Source organism: Saimiri boliviensis, chromosome 16, assembly GCF_048565385.1.
Source record: "Saimiri boliviensis isolate mSaiBol1 chromosome 16, mSaiBol1.pri, whole genome shotgun sequence".
NCBI lineage: Eukaryota > Metazoa > Chordata > Mammalia > Primates > Cebidae > Saimiri > Saimiri boliviensis.
Window position 1 is genome coordinate 72,278,820 of NC_133464.1, and position 20,689 is coordinate 72,299,508.

At 39.1% G+C, this 20,689-nt stretch overlaps 1 protein-coding gene across 6 annotated transcripts in view; it reads left to right on the top strand.

Moving 5' to 3' along the window:
• Positions 1-109: 109 nt before the first annotated feature.
• SMAD9 (SMAD family member 9) overlaps positions 110-20,689 on the top strand; it is a 76,976-nt gene continuing 56,396 nt past the window's right edge. For 4 of the 6 annotated variants that reach the window (XM_074387818.1, XM_074387821.1, XM_074387822.1 and 1 more), the window contains exon 1: positions 110-179. The gene's annotated coding sequence lies outside the window, so the exon portion shown is untranslated. Of the gene's footprint in view, positions 180-240; positions 284-698; positions 1,424-20,689 lie in introns of those variants that run through there. The other 2 variants (XM_074387820.1, XM_074387819.1) reach the window with 2 other exon arrangements.

A 20,689-nucleotide genomic window follows, 5' to 3' on the forward strand; every position in this document is an offset into this window, starting at 1 on the left:
CGGGCCGCGAGCAGGGCTCCCTGGCCGCTTTCCAGGTCGGCGCACTAATACGGGCGATGAGGCTTCGCGGCTCCAGTCTGACTGACGCCGGCTGGGGCCGCCGCCGCCGCCGCTGCAGCCGCTGTCTCGGTCCCCGCCGCCGCCGGGCCCTGCAGGCGCTGGGCGCGCGCAGCCAGGCAGTGAGTGCGCGGCGCTAAGCGCGGGCGGCCGGGGACCCACCGCGGGGGCGGGGTGGGGGCGCCGGACCTGGGTGGGGGAGGGAGGAGCGGCACCGCGGGGACAGGTAAGACGCGCCCTCCCCGGCCGCGCGCTGCTTGTGTGCGTGCGTGTGAGCGCGTGGTGTGGAGCGCGAAGTTGTTGGTCCTCGGGCAGCCGGGGAGGCTCCCCCGCGTGTGGCTGGGCGCTCGCAGTCCCGGTGTTTCTCCGTGGAGCCTGTCTGGGGCGCGGTGGGCGCGGGGCCCGCGGGGACCGCTCCGGGGAGTTGGCGGCGGCGCCGCGCGTCTTCCTTGCGCCTGCATCCGCCCGCGCCGCGGGCCCCGGGACCTGTCAGGGGATGCTCGTCCCGCGGCGGGGGCGGCGGCGGGGCCGGGGCCGGGCCCGGGGCGTGGGCAGGGACCAGGACAGTCGCCTGAGGAGCCGCTTGCTGTAGCTGGAGAGCGGGGGCCGCGGACAGAGGGGGCGGCGGGGGTCGTCATTGTGACTCTTTGGGGGCCGCATTTAAACTCGCCAGGGCCGAGTTGGCCTCGCTGAGGCTTCTATTTCAGAGGCTTTTCGCTTTGTTTGCCTTAGAGGCATGCGAAGTGAGATAAAAAAAAAAAAAGTTAGGAATGTTCAAGTGTCTCCGGGCTCGCGCTTGGACTGCGTCGGAACCGGGTGTTTGTCTTTTCCTTGGCCCACCCCTCGGTGCCAGCTCTCCGCAGAGGGGAGGGGGCGAGGTGGGGCGCAGATACAGGAGACTGCCTGACGCCAGCTTTGTGATCGGAAGGAGGAGCTCGGGGAAAACATTTTTATGGATGGCTAATCGCTAAGAAGTCTTCCCGTTGCTATTGCTTCCTCCTCCCGCCCTTGACTGTGGACATTTGACATGATAGTTTGGAAATATTCCGTTGACTTCTTTTCTGGGCTGGCGTGGGTACTCCAGAGAACAAACCTGCAAATGATACAAATTGGTTTGGGGATAAAATTCTATGTAAATTCTTTACCCTGTAGTTCACAGTGAGATACCCACAGGGCACTGTGGCGTGCTTTGGATGGATCCAGTTTGCTAGCACCATTTCGGTGGCTTGCCAGATTTCTCGGATGGATGATTTTTTGGAAATGTAGGTTAGCAAGAAGCATGGAGGCTGACCGTAAAGTCGTGAGGCATTTAATAATGCTGCCTCCCAAGCAGTCACTGAGTGGAACGTTTGTGGCACCCGTCTGGGTAAGTGAAATGTGACTACTACAAGCATATCTCCTGCCTAAGCATTCCTCCAAGTGCGAGGGAATGCCTTTGGATGTTTACATTTTAAAAATAGTGATCTATATTTAAGAAGGCATTTAAAATAAAAGCCAAAGACATTCTCAACTCCAAATAGAAAAGATTCAATAAATGAGTTATCCTGTGTTTGTAGGAGACCATCAACACAATTTTAGACTGCTTTCAAGTTTGTGATTATCCAAGAAGGACGCTTCAGATAAGAAAATTATGTGGCGCTTTATAAACAACCTGCATTTTAAATATAAGATGAAAGAAATTTCAACTACTGTATCCCAAAAAACAACTTTTAGTGGTAATAGTCACCTTCATTGATGGCAAGACAACTATCTTTACCAGACAGCCTTCGGCCTCTTAATGTATTCCCACACAACCAACTCCCATTTTTATGCTTGACTGGTTATCTTTTGTCAGAGCTGTTTTATGCTTGAGCTCTGTGGTTTCAAACTATGCTTAAGAGAATGCCGACATACTCTTGATCTGAACAAACTCATTTCTATCAGTGCAGTGTTTATTAAAAATCAAAGATGTAGATAAATTTTAGGTTAAACTAAGTACTTTAGAATTACCACATCATTGTTATCAGTCTTTCAAAGTCAACATGGACTCTTTGGCTTTTTTCCTTTTAAAATCTTTTTTTAACTTATATATTTGTAGTTCATGAGTAATCAGAAAATACAGATGTCAACTCTTGCATCTCTGATTACCCAAGACGTGGGATGAGAAAGAAGAGTTTTGTATTGTTTTTTAAATGAAACAGTACGAAAGCTATTGATAAGTAATAAACAACTGGCACACTGTTTATCTTTACTAACATGTAGTCAGTTGGAGGGAAAAAAGTCTGTCCCTAAATTGTTCTATAAAGATGAAAATATTCAATTTCACTAGAAAATATTCAATCTGTTTTCCAAATAGTTTAATTCTGATTAATGAGAGTGCAATATGTGTTGTCAAACTTGAGGGACGGTGTTTGGAAGTGATCACTATAGCACTAAGGTAACCTGTTTCTATCTGACATTCTCTCTGTAATAAATAAGACAGCAGTTTCGTCATGTTCTGCTTTAATATGTGGGAAATAATCCTTATCCACAGGATATACTCTGATTTAACAGAAGGTAAATGCTATGAGAAAAACGTGGTTTTTCTGATTTGCCAAGCATACTATGCTAAATTTTAAAGCTTTAATGAAATTTAGTGCAGACTTAATGTATATTGTTTTGGACACTTAGGAATTAAAAAATGGGAAACTGTCCAGAATAAAACAGTAAATGTAGCAGTACGTTGAATACATGAATATTCTCAAATAGTTGTAATTCTAGGCTGTTGGATTTATATTTCCTTGGTTACTGTTGCTAGTGAGTTGAAAAGTTATTCTAAAGCAAAAAAAAAAAGTACAAAAGATAAATGCATAAGTACTTACAATAGTGTGGGCATTTTCACAATGTTTTGTGTTATCCTGGTAAATGTCCTTGTCCTGAGTAAGGACATTGAAAAAATAAACGATTGTCCCCTGGTAATAAACTAACCTTTTAAAATAAATATTCCAGTAAATTACGTCTCTTAAGAAATTTGTCTTGACTAAAGCTGTTAGGATTTCAAGATATCTGTTAGCATTAGAAGTCATTATACCATGAAAATTGAATGTTCCTCTTGCCTGGTGGTCTTCATCCTGACACTTCCCACCCCAGAACCTCGAGGGACACCTCAGCCACACTTGTCTGAATTACACGCAGCTCTCCTTTGGTGTTGGCCTCCTTTTGTGTTAGGTTGATCCTGGACCACTTTCCCAGGCTTATCTTCCTGGTCTTTCCATGTTTTATGCTGCAGTTAAAATAGAGAATGCTAGTTTCCATGCAGACCCTACCTTTCCTCCCTTGCACACCTTTACCCACGCTGAGGCCTTCCCAGCTTCCCCACCTCCCACCAGATCCCCAAATGTCACTTCTTCATCTTGTATGCCCTGTTCAGGCGCTGCCTTCTTGGAACTTTCTGTGATGACCCTGGTCCCAGTTATGTCCTCCTTCAAGCACCTGTGATTCTTCGCCTTCTCCACTCTTGTCTTTTTTGTTTTGTATTAAGTTACTTATAGACGAATTTGTTTTTCCCCTCAGACCATCCTTACAAGATCCGGGAAGGAAGGGCTGTGTTTCATCTACCTTTTTTATTCCCTGAATGCTGACCACAGTGCCTTTTATAGTACAGTACTCTATCAATAATGAATACTTGACACATTTTTTCACCGAACCCATGGTCCCTTCTGAAATAAAATCTGTAAAAGCATTTCATCCATAGACTAAGTCTTAAAGATCCATCTTTCAAGAAGCCGGTGTTGAATCTGAGCTGAGGACTTGTTAAGAGGCCTGAAATCCCCTCAGCCCAAATGAGACCCTCCTTCTCCTGAATATTGTGGCTGAGCATTAACAATCAGGAAAGCTTCTATGATACTCTTATTGCATTAGCAATTTTCCATATCAGATTCACTAAATACACAATGGAAGCCATTTAGTAGGAAAACAGATTTTAATGTGATATGGCTACCACAATGAAACTCTAATGTGATTCCACAGAAAATTGCTAACACGATATGCTGATTCCTCCCCCACCACCATGGCCACATAAAAATTGATACTGTTTTTAGTGTATGTGTTTCAAACTATGCTCACAAAAGAAAAGCAGACTGCTATTGAGATGAGCTGCTGCTTTGTTCACGTTGGATGTATAAAGGGTCTTGTTAGCATAGCAGCCTTGTCAGAGAGCTGAAACTCCCTTCTGTGCCTTGGTCATTCTATTGTTGAATGGTACTAACCCCCATTTTTAAATACATCAAGTTCCGTTTAATGATCCAGTATTAAAGTTAATATGATGTGAATAAATAGAATTTGCTTACAAATATTATACCTGTATAATATATTAAGTTGTGCTGTTTTAATTGGGAAGCTCCAATCAACTCAAAACCCATTTTTCAAGAATCAAAATGACTCCAATATAAAATTTAAATTCAGAATTTAAAATCAAATGCATGAATTTTAAGAAATGGATTATAGCTGTGTGTGCACAAGGCAGTAACCCTTTAGAAGTCATAAGCACTGAAGAGATTTTGGTTCTTCCCCCTCATTCCCCAGACAATATTTAATTCAAAGAATATTTAACTCAAAGAATAATTGTAAAGGAGACCTACGTAGTCTGATTTTTTCCTGTAATGACAATTTCCAAGTCTTTTTTCGATATGAAATATCAAGATTTTCTCTCTCTGTGTCGTTCTTTGGTATTCTGATTAGCTGATGCCACTGGTGGGGATTAATTTTATGTGAAATTCCCTTTGGGGAAATTTAATACCTAATATCTGATCACTTCCGTTTCTTTTTCATATTTTTAATTCTGAGGGACTATAAAAAGAAAATGTGTACGAAATCCTGAGGAGAGTTTAGTGCTGCAGTTGTGAAAAGCAATCTTCAGTTTACAAACACTGGGAGTGCCAAGGATGACCATTCATTCCAGGACTCTGTTTGCTAGTTTTCTGTCGCTGAACAATGGAATCTGGATAGCACACATGTGGTCTTGGGCCACTGAAATGTGTTGGTGACATTGGGGATACTGAGTTGAGGATTCTGACAACTTAGAATTTCCAGGTAGTGGCAGTGTGAACACTGTGAGGTAGCAACATCCTGAACTCACTGACCCTAAGAGCATGTCCCTAATAGATTGGGCCATTTGCCTTAAATCCTTGGTTTAGTCTGTGGAATATCTTCTTACATACAGCCTGATGTTTTTTACTTTTAGTCTGTTAAACTGACTAGAAGCCTGTCAAATACATATTTCCTTTGGTTGCTGTGTATTTTGATTTGTTTTCACAAAATGCAATAATTGTGAAATGGTTAATATAGTGCTGAAGGATTTTGTCATAAGTACTTGTGGTTTATGAAAGGTTTACAGCAGATTTGCAGATCTCTTTTAAGAAGCATTCGATGGATAGTAGTGTTCAACTGAAGTGCCAGAAGTTGCTTTCTGAATTCCTGTATCTAAATTTAACTGACTTGATAGTACCACGTTTCAGGAATTAATGGTAACTCAGAAAGGGATTCACAAATTCCATCAGTTTCCCACTTTGTGGCAAAATATTTGACTTCTTTTATCATGTACACTTCATCATAAGTCCATGGATTGATTTTACTCCTTTCTTTGCTGAGAATCACAAGTGAGAGAATTGGAGTTTGGCTGGGAGGAGGAGTGGGGAAGAGTAAGTCATTTAAAGGCTTGGGCAGTAGCACTGTTAAGAAGTTTGAGGCACCTAAGTGTGGAAAGAGGGTGTTGCAGAAATCAGATTGGCAGATGCCAAAGGTAGGCATCACATATTTGAATTAGTGTTAGCAGTATTAAAGGCACCTGCATTATGAGTTAAGAGGATCCTAGTGAGCTGGCCAGGGAAGTACAACAGCATTCATGACATTCTTTCTAGGGAAAAGTGAATTCCAGTTTCCAAATCACTACGCAGGATTGAGCACAACTTGTTCATAAATCGAGGCCACCAGTGATTAATTATATGGGCGATTATTATTAATGATATAAATGATTGTTAGAAGCTAGGAATGGTGGTAACGAATGTGGAAGATGAAAAAATGTGTTAAGCTAAAAAGATTTGAGGTCTCATGTGGTTTTCTTTCTCTCATTCATGCATTTAGTCATTCTTTGTTTTCTAGTGGAAGTAGAATTGTATTTTTAGGAATAGGAGTTGAATAAAATATTTGTCAAAGACAAACATTTATGGACATAAATGCTTCCCTTTCAGGTTATTGACTATATGTTTACACAAAATAGTCATTAAGTGTTGGCTGTGTTTGCAAATAATGACTAGTTGTTATTATTTCAAAGGAGTGGAAGTTTTACTTGCTTTCTGTTGTCATTGCATCTAATTTTAGTACAAGATATTCTAAATACATATTTTTTAATTTTTTTTAGTTGTATTAATTATATTTTGGGGTTTCAAAGTGTTGCAATGTTGTAAATGTAGCAGTCACTTTAGGAGGTGGAACTTGTAAATTTATGGGGCTTGTATAGTAGGGTATTCATTCACCTGTTATTTACCCTGTGCATAGCTATTGTATCTACACCACCTAGGAGGCCCCAAACCAGGCCCTGGAGACTATACAACAAAATAAAGTAACAAAAGTGAAATCCTAGTCTCTAGGATTTCATAGCCTTGTTAGCATGAAAGAGGTCAAGAAAGTAAATATTAAAATATTTCCCCAATAGTAAGATGTTTTACCTCCTCAAACTGTAATTTATTTGGATTGAGTTCTCTATTCAGCTGGCCTTGTGAGTCTGTGGTTTTTGCATCAACAGATTCAAACAACTGCAAATGAAAAATATTTGGGAAAAAAAATACAAATAAAAAATAAGATATAAAAACCATTTATATAGCATTTATAGTATAGTAGATATTATAAGTAAGCTAAGATGATTTAAAATATAAGGGAGGATGTGGTAGATTATATGCAAATATGCCATTTTATACAAGGAACTTGAGCATCCTTGGATATTGGTGTCTGTGGGGATTCTGGCCTGAATCCCCCATAAATACCTGGGGATGACTGTATTTTTCCTGATTAGACTTCCATATTACTGTGTGTGAATTTTTAGTTACTCTTGTTAAGGATAGTGAGAATGATACCATTTGAGATTTGGGAGGTAAACTAGAAAGTAGCGGTAAAATAGAAGATATAAACAGGAAGAGCTTCTTTCAGTAAGTCTTTATGAGAACTTAGGGATGCTGAGAACATCCCTAGGTCGTGGAATTTCACTACTTACTCAGCCTGTCAGGAGGAGGACCCAGCCTTTGTACAGTTTCCTCCTGTTTTCCCCTGCTACCCTTTGCTGGTTCAAGGGTGAGTTTGCATGGCCGATCCTAAAGGAAACCCCACCCAACCCTTTTCCAGACCACTGTGAGTGCTACACTGTTGTTTCTAGTAACGGTTGTAATAGTGCACCTATTACTTGCCTGATAATAATGTGTTTAGATTGCTGTCTCAAAAGTATTATAGAAGAAAGGGACCATGTCTTACTTTGAAATACTCAGCTGCTAGGGTCATGTCCACTTCATTGTTGATACTTGAACCACTCCACCTTTCTCTTCCCTAAATATGTTGGGGTTTAAATGACCCCACCTTCCTCTCTCCTAAATAGGTTGGTTTTGGTAGGGTAAGGTGGAAGGAAGGACAAGGAATTTGAATTTAATCTGTAGGCAAAGGAAACTATTCCATTTTAACCCACAGTCAAAAGGGAGCTATTAAATGGTTTGAACAGAAGAATCACATAGTCAAGGGGTATTTGGAAGAGTGAAGACAAATTCAAGTGGTGTGAATGCTTTTAAATGGTCACAACTGTTTGCTAAGCAGTTGACACACTATCTCCACTGCTTCATGCTTCTCTTTAGCAAATAAAAATCTGAACTTCCCCAAACAGCAGTTCGTAAAACGGCTTATTTGTGATTCTTTATCGGAATGAACTCCACCCCCGAGGCAGCCTTTGGCCAGGAAACAGCCTTCCTCGACACACACATCTATAAAACTTTAAAAATTGCCCACACATCATTAAAAATTATATATTAAAAAAGATTATAGCCATTTAACACTTTGCAAATATTCACAGACAGGTTGTGCTCTATATAATATTACCTTAAGTTGATAGATTATGCATAGGAAGTAGGGAATGCATTATATAATTGTGCCTTTCAAATAAATTTATTGTATCGCATTAGTAAAGAAATGGGCTTTAGGTTAGAACTTCTGCTAATTACATGGGGCTTAATAATACAATAGTTGGCCAGGTGCAGTGGCTCATTCCTATAATCCCAGCACTTTGGGAGACCAAGTGGGGCAGATTGCTTGAGCCCAAGAGTTTGAGACCAACCTAGGCAACATGGTAAAAACCCTTCTATAGAAAAAAAAAAAAATTGCTGGTCATGGTGGTGTGTCTGTAGTCCCAGATACTCAGGAGGCTGCGGTGGGAGGATCAATTGAACCTGGTAAGTTGAGGCTGCAGGAAGCTGTGATCATGCCACTGCACTCCATCCTGGGTGGCAGAACAAGACCCTCTCTCAAAATAACAATAGTAATAATATTATTAATAATAATACAATAGTTAATGGTATTGATAAAACTGGGTTTTACTTTCATTCCACATTTATTGATGGCCTCCCACATGCCAGACCTGGTGCCAGGTAGGTAGTACAGCCCACAGTGTGGCTTGGCTTGTGGCCTGCTAGGAGGCTCAGTGTCTCTGGAGAAAACACATACCAAATCTGGGGAGTCAAGTGTGGTAAGTGCTGTTGTGAGTACATGCTAGGTGCTGTGGAAGTCCAGAGGAGCAGCGGAGAGCTGATCATTGCTGTTGCCTGGAGGCTACCACGAAAGGTTTCCAGGAGGTTGACCCCCAGCTCTGTTCTGAAGAAAGAGCTGGAAAGATACAGCTGCACAGGGTCCTTCTGGGCAGGGAGGGAAGGAGTGATGGGCCAAGGGAGTGAAAAGAGATGAGGCTGGGAATGTAGTCTGGGGAGGCCAGACTACGAACAGCCTTATTTGAAATTGATGTTATAAGCATCAACTCACAACTCCTACCTCATGATATTTAGTGGGCTTTTAAATGTAAAATGTATGGATACAGACTCAGAGTAGAAATTTGGGGAAAACATTTTAAAGCACACATGCAGCACTTTTAATTTTAACTTGCAGACATAATTACTGTCCCCTTCTGCTCCAGTGTCACCGTGAGGTGTCATGCAGGAGAGGGATGGGGCATGCTCTAGACTTGGAATGAGAGCCCATGAGGGGCCCAGACAGCAGAATGCTTTCTAGGGGGTAGTCTTGTGAAGGGAGGCACTGTAGGAGGTGCTGGCCTGAGGTGGAATGGACTCACTGGGGATGTATGGGATGGGACCTGTCCAGGGAGTCTGTGGCAGACTCCATCCGCTATATTTGGGTGTGGGATTGAGGAAAAGGAAAGAATACAATTTCCATCAGACTGTGGTGCGTCAGGGGTGGCTCTGTGATTTCTAGCTTGGGCAAGTGGTTAGAGAGTAGTGCTGTCAGCACACGGGTACAGTTAGAAACTGGCATTTTGAGAAAGCTCATAGGTTTATTTTGTTCTTGTTAATTAATGAACTACTTTTAGGTCAATTTAGGTTCACAGCAAAATTGAGAAAAACATGCAGGGAGTTCCCACATGCCTGCCGCCATCACATCTGCACAGCCTCTCATTACTAACGCCCCTCACTAGAGCGGTACGTTTGTCACAGTCGATGCACCTGAATTGCCATGGCATCAGCCCTGGCCGTAGTTTACACTAGGATTCACTCCTGGTGTTGTACATTCTGTGGGATTGGACATGTGTATCATGACATGTATATCCACCATGGTAGTATCAGGCAGAGTTGTCTCATTGCCCTGCAAATCCTCTGTGGTCTGCGTTTTCATCCCTCCCTCTCCTCAATGTTCACTGTGGTTCCATTTCTACATTCCAGCATAGGGCATTTGAGGATCCTGGAGTCAATGGTGGTTAAATTTTAGTTTAAAGGGATTGTTTGAAAATTTTTTTGGCACCTTTTAACTCCCACAGTGAAGCATACAGGAGAAATAAACAGAAGTATAACTCTTTGTTGATAATAAACAATAATATTATCTTAGTTTACAGTTTTCAAACTGCTTTCTCTCACATCCCCTCAGTACTTCTGCACAAAAGGTAGTGATTATTGTTTCTGTTTTATAGAGGAGGAAACAGTATGGAAGCGATTATTTGAAGGTATCAGTGATGGCACTAGCACTCAGACTGGAGTCTTCTTCCTCCAGATCTTGTGTTTTACCCATTGTATCATGTTGCCTCTTGCTTCTGGAAGTATTAAATTGTGGGCCCTTCCAAACTTAAATAATAAAATACCACATTTGTTGGGTGGCATACAATATTTCTAAAAGAATATGCTGACTATATATGTGTGTGTGTGTGTAAATTATATGCAGGTTATTACATATGTGTAGAGAATGTAGGTAGTAATACTGTAAATTTATAGCATGATCTCTACAAAGTATTGGCCCTCTCTTGTGTAACTATTATGGTGGCTTACCATTGAAATGTTTGAATATGATCTTAATATTCAGACTATTACATGGAAAAATATACAGCGTTCTAAACCTACCTTAAATGACCCAAACTATTAGGCATGACGTCTAGACTCCCCTCTTTGCAGGTTTAATGCCCTTTCACTATAGAGCAGACAGGCAATGGAATACTGATTGTGTCTTCCAAAGAAATGTTAATGAGCAACAATAAAAACTGTATTTAGTCTCTTTAATTTAAAAAATAATTTAAAATCTCCACTGAAACTTTAAAAATGATATCCAATCAACAGTAACGTTCTAGCCCGAAACTCGAACTATATGAGTGGCCAAGAGAACTGTATCTCACGGATGTAAGTAAATGTAGACCAAGGCTTCCCAAGTGGCTTATTAAGTATAAATTCCAGTGACATCTGCTTACCCTAGTACTTCATGCCATGAGCACGAGGCTGGCTGGTAAACCAAGAGTCTTTATTTGGGCCATATATATTCCTTTTAGGCATGGCCTTTGGTTTCATGTGAAATTAATATTAATATAAGAAATCACGCTGTTGTTGGAGAGTTTCTGATTTTACAGTGAGATTGTATGTGTTCTTTCTCCCCGTCACCATAAATTAGTTGCTTAGTTGCTAATTCATTTTTATTTTCACTTATTTTTTTTTCTTCTGACTCTTTTATCTGATGAGACTCAAGCAATTACTATGTCACTTTCTCTGGGCTACAGTATACCCAAATCGGGGAGTGAAGATAATGTATATTTTTAAAATGAACTTCAAATATTCTTTTATTTAGTTGTGTATTGTAAGGTAAATTCACCTAACCCAATAATATTTTTATGTGGTAGATTCTATTCTGTTATATTCCTATTCCAGGAGGGATCATAAAGTCAGTTTTATGAAAGAATGAATTTCAAATTTTTTGAACTTTCAATTGATTTGAAGTCAGGGCGACTCTTGGGTATTAGTAAATTTTGGCATGACTTTATGTGTTAGTGCATGAAAATAAATTTATATTTCTGTCTTCTTTCAGAATGCTCACCATTGTTGAATCTGGGAATATTTGTTGTATTTAATTATCTGTTTTGACTGAAGAAATTTTATGGTTTTCATTACAAGAATAACTTGTTCTGAGAAAATCAAGCCGAATAATGTTAATTCATGGCATGTAACATTGCTGTTGGATGGTTGTGAAATAGAAAATAGATCTCATTAAAAAATGATTTCTCTAGAGATTGTTCCATATTTTCTCCCCTTTTTAGTGTAGAAGCAAATAGAAGCAAATGTTATTTTAAAAACAATACTTTCTTCTTCCCTCCAAAACCACAACCATCAGAGAAAATGGATATATTTACATTAATCAGCATTAAGTAGAAGAAAGATCTGAAAGACAGACAGCCTGCCAGGCATCTCACGGGAGTGGCTGTCATTCAGAGAGGCTGGGCTACTGAAAGGAGATTAACCTATGTAACTGGGCCTGGGCAGGTGGGAAGATTTCCCAGCATTTTACCTTATCAGGGATTCTGTTTTCTTCCAAGGCTGCTAGGCACTGATAACACATTATTTTCCACCTGAAAATTGGAGTTTATTAAAATACCTCTAATGTGGCAGAGACTCCATTTGTAAAATCCCTTGAAAGTAGTGATGAAGCAAAGTATTGTAACATTTGGAATAGAACTTTTTATTGTGTTAAAATATACATAGTAATACAGTTTAACATTTTAACAGTTATTTGTTTATTTTTGGAGTCAGGGTCTTGCTCTGTCACCCAGGTTGGAGTACAGTGGTGCAGTCATAGCTCGTTGCAGCCTCAGACTCCTGTGCTCTAGCCATCCTCTTGCCTCAGCCTCCTGAGTAACTGTGACTATAGGTGGGTGCCACTATGCCTGACTAATTAAAACAAAACAAAAACTTTTGTAGAGATGGGGTCTCCCTCTGTTGCTTAAGCTAGTCTTACACTGCTCGTCTCAAGCAGTCTTTCCACCTATCCCCATAAAGCCCTGGATCACAGGCGTGAACCACCACACATGGCCTCATTTTCAGCATTTTAAAGTATACAGTTCAGTGGCATTAAGCACATTCATGCTGATGTACAACTGCCACCACTATCTGTTGCCAGAACTTTTTCATTTTCCCAAACTGAACTCTGTACTCTTTAAACAATAGTCCCCATTTTCCCCTTATCTTAACTGCTGGAAACCTTCATTCTACTTTCCTTATGAGTTTCTCTATTCTAGCTATTTCACATAAGTAAGTGGAACCATGCATTACTTGTCCTTCTGTGTCTGGCTTATTCCACTCAGCATAATGTTTTTTTTGTTTTTGGTTTTTTTTTTTTTTTTTTTTTTTTTTTTTTTTTGAGACAGAGTTTCGCTCTTGTTACCCAGGCTGGAGTGCAATGGCGCGATCTCGGCTCACCGCAACCTCCGCCTCCTGGGTTCAGGCAATTCTCCTGCCTCAGCCTCCTGAGTAGCTGGGATTACAGGCACGTGCCACCATGCCCAGCTAATTTTTTGTATTTATAGTAGAGACGGGGTTTCACCATGTTGAACAGGATGGTCTCGATCTCTTGACCTTGTGATTCACTTGCCTCGGCCTCCCAAAGTGCTGGGATTACAAGCTTGAGCCACCGCGCCCGGCCAGCATAATGTTTTAAAGCTTCATCCATGTTGTAGCATGTGTCAAAATTTCATTCCTTTTTAGTGGTTGAATAATATTTCATTGTGTGTGTGTATATATATATATGTGTGTGTGTGTGTGTATGTTTGTATGTGTATATATACATATATATATATATATATACATATATATACATATATATATATATACATATATATATACATATATATATATATATATATATATATATATATATATATAAAACAATTTGTTTATCCATTCATTTGTTGATGGATGTTTAGGTTTTCACTTTTTGGTTATTGTAAATAGTGCTGCTGTGAACATTGAGTACCTATTTTCAGTTGTTTTCAGTGTATAATTAGGAGTTCAATTACTGGGTCATATGATAATTCTGCATTTCCATTTTTTAGGGGCTATCAAACTCTCCCCCACAGCTCCTAAGCCATTTTACATTCTCATCAACAATGTGCAGATTTTTCCACAGTATTGATTTTCCCACATTGTTGCCAACACTTACTTTCTGTTTTGTTGATAAGAGCCATCCTAGTGGGTATGAGTGGTCCTTGCTGAAAAGCAGTCATTCCTCTAGTAACTAATGATGTTGAACCTCCTTTTAATTGCTTATTTGCCATTTGTATCTCTTCTTTGGAAAAGTGTCTATTCAAGTGCTTTGCCCCTTTTTAATTGGGTGGTTTGTTTTTTGTTGTTGTTGAACTATAAGAATTTTTAAACATATCCTGTTAGTTTTTTTCTTTTTTGCCCCAGTTTCCTGATGATGAGATATATTCTGGATATGTATCCCTTATCAGAAGTATGATTTGCATGGAATATGGTTTTTAATGGGATGTTTCTCGAGAAACTACATTTTTCTCACCTATTTGTTAATGTCTTTTCACATCTAAGATAATTACTTCTGTGAAATTCCAAGACATGTGGTCATATAAATAAAAGGAATAAAACTTTTTTAAATTTCCTGTTTTCTAAAACCTACCAATTTTTGTTCACATTAATTTTAAATAAATCATGGTTAGAATAAAAGATACCTAGCCAGCATAAGAGAAAACAGTCCAGTGTGTGATATATCGTTCAATGACACAGCATTTATTCTTCAAATGAAATTTGAAAGGCCATTTGGCCTTTGTAGCTGTAGAAATTTGATCAGTGAAGAAAAATTAGCTGCCATTCCTTAGAGTCTTTTTTTTTCTTCTTGGTGTTCTCCTTATTTAAAACTTTGGTTTAAAAAATTTGTAAAGCATGTAGATTAGAAATAAGAATTTTTGGCCAGGTGCAGTGGCTCATACCTGTAATACTAGCACTTTGGGAGGCTGAAGTGGGAGGATCACTTGAGACATAGCAAGAAAATATAGTGAGACCCCCTCTCTTTTTTAAAAACAGTGAACAAAACTTTTACAAAATATAACAAAGGCCATAAGATTGTTTTTTTCTTTTTTTTTGAGAGAGGGTCTTGCCCTCTTATTCAGGCTGGAGTGTGGTTGCACAGTCTTGGCTCACAGCAGTCTTGAACTCCCCAGCCTCAAATGATCCTCCCACCTCAGCCTTCCTAGTAGCTGAGACTATAGGCCTGCAGAACCACACCCAGTTAATTTTTTTTTTTTTTAATAGAGATAGGGGTTGGCCATGTTGCTGAAGCTGGTCTCAAACTCCTGGGCTCAAGCCATGCATTTGCCTCGGCCTCCCAGAGTGCTGGGGTTACAGGTGTGAGCCACCATGTCTGGCTGGAAATAAGAATTGATGAAATGGCTCCAGTTCTGCCTTTGTCACTGAAAATTTGGCAGTGACTGTATAACAAAAGAAGATATTCAAAAGAAGTGTAAGACCTTTTGAACAGAATAAGAATGATTAAGAAAATCAGGAAGAATGGATTACAACAGAGAAAGAATGGGACTGGGGTAAAACAAACAGAAGTTGATTTCAAGTAATTAAAGTCTACATGAGGGTTTCTCAACCTCAACTCTGTTGGCATTTGGAGCCCGATCATTCTGGTGGCAGCCATCCTCTGCCTTGTAGGATGTTTAGTAGCATCCCTGGCCTCTGCCCACTAGAGGCCAGTGGCACCTCCCTCCGCCAGTTACAACAACCCAAAATTTCCCCATGCATTGCCAAATGTCCCATCAGGGGCAAAATTATCTTTGTCTTCCTTTAGTGGTCAAGTGTGATAAGAGCGGGACTGAGTTCTCATGGCAGAATGGTGATAAAAGGATGAAAACAAGTTAAATCTCAAGTAAAGGAAAAGAAGGAAATTACCAAAAATTAATATGCATTAAGCATCTACTACATCCTGAGCACCACTGGGTGCTATACATGTAATATAAATAACAATAAGAATTTATTGAACACCTTTTTATGGGAGAGATTGGAGCTACAGAAATGAGTAAAATACTTGCTGTCTTTAAAGGCTTTGTTGTTCAATAAAGAGACAAATGGACAATAAATTGTCCCAAGTGAAAATAGAAATGTGTACAAGGTACTAACTGAGAAGATAATTCCATCTGGGGAAGTCACAGAGTCCTGGGATGTCTGAGCTGTGTTTGAAGGATGTGTAGCAGTGTTGCCCTTGGAGTGGGTTTTGCAGATGAGGTAATAAAATGCCTGAGGCAATGAATTTGCCCACGGCCTTTTAGTGACTGAATTGAAGACTAAGCAAGTGGCAAAGCTCTCTCCAGACTGTCACAGTTGTCCAGAGAATAATAGGACCAGACCGTAATTAAAGCTGGGATGATTGCATAGGGCAATTACACATTTTCCCTGAGGCTTGAGTAGAGCTATTCGCACCTGGCAAATCCCAGAGCTGTGCAATTTTAGTGACAGTTTATACACTTCACATATTATTGCAAATCATTATCCAGGCAAGGAAGATCAAGAGATGCATGTCTAACTCCCAGCAGGTATCAGTCTGCCTGCCAAATAATATGAAGAACACATTGTTCATTTTGAAAAAATCAAGTAAGCGGTACACTTGCATCCTCTGCTTAACAATTTATTTATTAACCAGCAGTAGGTGTACTGTAATGGAACCTAGAAACAGATGGGACCATATTGCTTGATCTCTTACTAGCAATATTTGCTATGTAAGACAAATAGTTATCTAATGGCAGTTTACATAATATATATTAACAGTAGGGTGCTCTTCGGACTTCCATAATTATTTATATTTTAAATATTTTACATTGGAAAAGAAAGTAGTATGCATCAAAGAAAATTGCTAATGAATTTCTTAAACTGCATCACGTGTGCCCTGTGATTCTGCTTTTTCTTCACTGGCTTCTGTTCCATCAGCAACAGTAAAGTTCAGACTTGCTGATGTCACTGGCCAGTTATTTAATTTGATTAAAAGCGTTAAGTGTGTTTATTTAAGATTTTGTTCACAATGTGTTTAAAAAGGTCGGTATGTTACTTTTGCATTATATATAGTATGATATGATTGTAAAATTATATTAACTTATCAAGAAGAATTACATGTATATGCTAAAAGTTATGGAGACTTTTGAGATAAGCTGCAAAAGCTATTTTCCCTCTCAGTTTAAAGAAAACAGTTCATTGTTGTTCATTCTATTTCGTCTTACCTGATGTTTTATTTTCGAATAAAAGAAAATGTTTAATGAGGTAGTTACTAAATGATTTTTAGTTTTTGTACATTTGAAATACTAAAGACTGACCTGCACACAAGAACAGCTGCTGCTACTGTTTGCTCTGTCTGCCAAAGAAGCCTTGAAAGGGCCCCTCGGCACTAGAGCCCAAGGTCTAGACTTTTCCTCCTCCCTGCCATGTAAACTCCTCTTTGACAGATACTGTTCAACCTTAGCATTTTCTTCCACACCTCTTATACTCCCATCCTCACCCTTATCTCAGCTGTGGATGACCTTATCTTCTCAGGAGCCCACTCAGTCATTTAGCAAACATCAAACACGTAATATGTGTCAGGCCCTCTTCTAGGTGCTAGGGTACAGTGGTGAACAAAATGGACAAAAGTCCACATCCTAATTGAGGGTATGTTGTGGTAGGGAAAGAGAGACAATAAATAATTTTTAAAAAGTAAAATACAACACAACACTGAAAAAAGAACAAAGTTGAAAGAGTCATATTTCCCAATTTGAAAACTTAACTACAAATATACAGTAATCAAAATAGTGTGGTATTGACATAAGAATAGATACAGAGATCAATGGAATAGAATTGAAAGTCCAGAAATAAACCCAAATATCTGTGGCCAATTTATTTTTGACAAGGATTTCAAGACCATTCCATTTTCAATGGAAAACAGTCTAGCTCTCCATTCAGTGGAGAACAGTCTCTTCAACAGGTGCTGCAGGGGCAACTACATAGCCTCATGAAAAATAATAAAGTTAGATCCCTGCCTCACACTAGATATACAAATCAAAAATGATCAATAACCTAAACATAAGAGCTAAAACCATAAACTTTTAGAAGAAAACAGTAGCAAATATTTTATAACCTTGGATTTGGTAGTAGATTCTGAGAGATGACACCAAAAACATGAGTAACAAAAGAAAAAATGAGATTTCATCAAATTTAAAAACTTGCGTGCATCAAACAATATTATCATGAAAATAAAAAGACAACATACAGAAAAAGAATGTTATCAAATCATGTATCTCAGGGTCTACATATCCATAATATGTAAGGAATTCTTAACAATGCAACGACAAAAATAACAAACAACCCAACTTTAAAGTGAGCAAAGGGCTTGAGTAGATATTTTTCCAAAGAAGACATACAAATTGGCAGCAAATTTGCTCAATATCGTGAGACATTAGAGACATACAAATCAAAACCACAGTGGGCCAGGCACAGTGGCTCATGCCTGTAAGCCCAGCACTTTGGGAGGCCGAGGTGGACAAATCATTTGAGGCTAGGATTTCGAGACCAGCCTGGCCAACACGGCAAAACCTCATCTGTACTAAAAATACAAAAATTAGCCAGGCAGGGTGGCACGTACCTGTAGTCCCAGCTACTTGGGAGACTGAGGCAGGAGAATCACTTGAACCTGGGAAGTGGAGTTTGCAGTGAGCTGAGATCGCACAATTGCACTCCAGCCTGGGTGACAGAACAAGACTCTGTCTCAAAAAACCCCCGAAAAGACCCCCCAAAAACAAAAAAGAAACCAAACCCACAGTAATCAATGACTATCTATCAAGATACTATAATAAAAACAGAAGCAATGAAAAATAACAAGCGTTGGTGAGGATGTAGAGAAATTGGAATTTTCATACATTTCTGGTGGGAATGTAAAATGGTTCAGATGATGTGCAGATTGAGTTTGGCAGTGGCCCAAAAAGTTAAACATAAAATTACTATATGACTAGCAATTCCACTCCTAGATATATGCCCCAAGAACTGAAAAGAGCTACTCAAACAGATACTTTTACACAAATGTTTATAGAAGCACTATTCACAATAGCCTGAAGGTAGAATATGGAACATATCTCTCAATCGTTCATACACATACATAGACACACTCACACACATATGATTCATCACACATACTGTATAATTTCATTTATGTGAACTATTTGAAATAGGTAAATCTTTAAAGACAGAATAGAGATTGGTGGTTGCCAGGGTCTGATGGGGAGGGAGGAATAGGAGAAAACTGCTGAATGGGTGTAGGGTTCTATTTCGGAATGATGGAAATGTTTTGGATCTAGATAAAGGTGGTGGTTACATAACACTGTGAATATATTAAATGCCACTGAATTCTTTATTTTAAATGGGTGATTTTCTGTTACAGGCATTTCACTTTAATACATTTTTTAAAAAATAAGTAAAATAATTTACATTTATATATGTGTGTGTGTGTGTGTATAGACATAGTGATAGTAGTAGTGATAAGTCCTTTCGGGCAAAATAAATCAGGAAAAGGTGATAGTAAGGAAGGTAGGGGTGGTGGGGGTTTGCAATTTAAAATAAGATAGTCAGAGAAGGCTTCACTAAGATATTTGAGTAAGGTTCCAAAGTGGATGAGGGCAGCAGCCATGTGTATACTAACACGAAGAGCATTGGAAAAACAGTAAGTGCTTTGAAATAGTTGCATACTTAGCATGTTTGAGGGAAAGAAGTAGAGAGAGCAAGTTGGAGAGTAGAAGGAAGAAAGACAGGAAGGTTAACAGGGATTTGTGCTCAAGCAGTTTCTTTCTAATATACTACCAGGATTGAGAAGTAATGGTGTAAGACCCTGCAGGCCATTGTAAGGCTTTTGGCATTTACTTAGAGTGAATCAAACCTTTGGAGAGTTTGGAGCAGAGAAAGATTGTGACCTGACTTACGTTTTAATTGGGTCAACATGGCTGTTGTGTTATGAATAGAGGGAGAAATGTAAAGCAGAGAGACCATAGAAGGCTACTTTAATAATTCAATAAAATGTTCTGCTTCCACTTTTCACGTACTATACAATTTCATCCAGACAATAGTTTCCTTTTCCCCTTATATGCTGATAAATTTAGGATTCCATCTTTCAGTTCAGCCCTGTCCTAGGAGCTCCAGATCCTGAACCCACCTACTGACTCAATTCCATTTGATACTACACTTCCCCCAACTCTGTATCCACCTCACTACCTCAGACTCAGTAAATCTAAGATGAATTTCTTTGCATCTGTGGTTACCCCCAACTTCATTGAGTTCCTCCTGAATTTGTCATTTTGATGAATGACATACCCAGGTGCCCAAGAAATCTGGACTCTTCCTACTTTATTGATCCCTAGTAAATAGTCAAAATTTTGTGATATTCATATAAATTTTGAAATCACCCTATAAATGTATACAAAAAAGTATTGCTAGGAATTTGGCCAAAATGGCAAGGAATCTATAGATTGATTTGGGGAGAACTGAAATCCTAGCCATTGATTTTGCACATACATGAACATGGTATATTTCTTCTTTTAATTTCTTTCCGCAGTGTTTTGCAGGTGTCATTTTTGACACCTGCCCTTTTTTTTTTTTTTTTTTTTTTTGGTTAAATTTATTTCTAAGTATTTTATGGTTTGGGGCTATTGTAAATGTTTTCATTTTTAATTTTCCATTTGTTTGCTGCTGGTAAATAGGAATATAATTGTTTTTGTACATTTACCTTGTATCCTGCAACTTGCTAAATTCACTAGTTTCAACAGGTTTTTTAGGTTTTTTTTTTTTTTTTGTAGATTTCCTTACTTTGTTCTTTCTGTTGTCTGTGAATACAGAAAATTTTGCATTTTTACTTCTAATCTTTATGCTTGTTTTTGTTTGTTTGCTTTATTGCACTGCTAGGACATCCATGTAATCATGAACAGCAGTGGTGAGAGTGGATTTCTTTGCGTTGTTTCCAGTCTTAGGGGAAAGTATTCAGTATTTCACCATTAATTCTTACGTTAGCTAAAGTTTGTAGTTAAACCTGTAGAGACTGTGGAAGTTTCCTTCGATTTCTAGTTTGGGGAGAATTAATTTTGTTAAACTCATGA